At 33.9% G+C, this 1,873-nt stretch overlaps 1 long non-coding RNA gene across 1 annotated transcript; it reads right to left on the reverse strand.

The window, feature by feature from the left end:
- Positions 1 to 426: 426 nt before the first annotated feature.
- LOC136066033 (uncharacterized) lies at positions 427 to 1,505 on the reverse strand. Its single transcript, XR_010627574.1, has 2 exons — positions 1,417 to 1,505; positions 427 to 750 (listed from the first exon to the last, which is right to left on the reverse strand). It is a non-coding gene; the product is annotated as an uncharacterized LOC136066033 (long non-coding RNA).
- Between the last annotated feature and the right edge of the window lie 368 nt (positions 1,506 to 1,873).

The following is a 1,873-nucleotide window of genomic DNA, read 5'->3' on the forward strand; positions in this document are numbered from 1 at the left end:
AAAAAAAAAAAAAAAAAAAAACCACAATCATGCCCAAAAACCACATACTACAACTAAATACATCAAAAGTCCAATGTACTATAACCAAATACAAATGTAGAAGATAAATTCATTTAGCTGAAGAACTAACTTAACAGTTTTCTAAGCCACAATTCACCATTCTTATTATAAACACAATATATTGCCTCAAGTGCTTTGGTTCGAACAATCACATCAGGGTTTGAAGTAAAATTAGAAATGAGAGGTTCTAAACCATTTGCTTCCATGACTAGTTATTGACTACGATGATTGTTTTGGATAATAGTTCTTACAAATTTTGTAACCTTTGCATGAATATTTGAGTGGGAGTTTTTCAGGTAACAAAGGAGAGGAACCAAACCACTAATTGAGTGAAGATCTGTAGCATATGCATTCACAACCAAAACATGAGGCATAATACTCTTGACATAACTAAAAACAAAGGATAGGAAAAATGTGCACAACAAGTATATACAAATAACTAGCTATACAAAAAAACCAACCCTTCAAATTCTCTTTAACTCAACTAAATCAGTAGTCAGACTGTAAGATAAAGGAAAGAAAAGCTTGCAGAACAAGAATATATAAATGGCTAACTAAATTAATTTTTATCTATTACAAACAAGTGAATTCACATTTTTCCCAACTAAACTCACTCATGCTCCATCCAGTTCCATCTAGAGAGTCACCATTTTTCCCAAGGTAGTTCAAGTAGTATTGATTGTCAGCCACCTAAACATAAGTTAGCACATTTAATCATTGTTAGCATCATTGAGCCATAACTTACATTATAGAGCCAAGATATTGAGCACCAAGAGAATCACATAGCTTAATTATTTTCTATTTAACCCAACTTCCACTAGATAAACATAAATTTACTAATTCCAATATATATATATATATATATATAGTACTCCCATCTTACTCTAGCAAATCCCAAAAAAATAATACTTGCCTTGTGCATCTAGATATACCCAAAGAAAAAAAAAGTAAGAAAGTGTGAGAAAACAAACCTAGAAAGGAAGCTAAGACTAATCAAAGCAAAGCTCAATAATTTAGTCTTAGCTTCCTTTCCAGGTTTAAAATCCATTAAAGATTTGCAAAGCAAAACTTGTAAATTTAAAAACAACCATAATTTTCCATATAAAGAAAGACTATTAGAAGCAATTAAGGACCCAAATTTTTCTTAGGAATTTTGTTGAGAAAAATCTAGTAGAAGATGTGAAAGTAAACAAACAAAAACAAAAAGGTAGATTTGAATGTGGGTGGAAGAAACAGAGAGTTCTATATCTCAATGACAAGGACCTTAACAAAAACACAAATCTTAAACTATAACAATATTCAATCAATGCAAATTAGTTACATAACCATGGAAACTAGGGGTGTGCAAAACTTTACCGGAGCCGACCAAACCGACCGGCGCCGACGATACCGTCCCGACTGTAGCGCCGACCGAATGAGCCGAGGCCGGCGTTCGGACTTCACCCTCTGTTCCGATGCCGGTGCGGTGAAATCACCGGATTGAGAAATCTGAAACCGATGCGATGCCGAACCGAACCGATAGGATACAGGATCTGTCATTCTGAAATTTTTTTTTTTTATGAAGCTGTAAAACGACGTCGTATGTAACTTATGTATGGGTGTTATTTAAAAAATAAAAGCAAAACGGTGCGTTTCAGGCTAGGTTTTCAGATTCTCAGGGTATAAGTTCATATTTTTCTCTTAGAATCTTTTAACTCTCTCTCTCGCTCTCAAGTCTTGTCTAACGCAGAACAAGTGAACAACGGTAAGCTTTTTCGTCTGTTTTCAGTTTTGTCTTTGTGTTTTACTATTTTTTCCTTTTCATTTGTTTGGG

Source organism: Quercus suber, unplaced genomic scaffold, assembly GCF_002906115.3.
Source record: "Quercus suber isolate HL8 unplaced genomic scaffold, Cork oak 2.0 scaffold_1623, whole genome shotgun sequence".
NCBI classification, from domain to species: Eukaryota; Viridiplantae; Streptophyta; class Magnoliopsida; order Fagales; family Fagaceae; genus Quercus; species Quercus suber.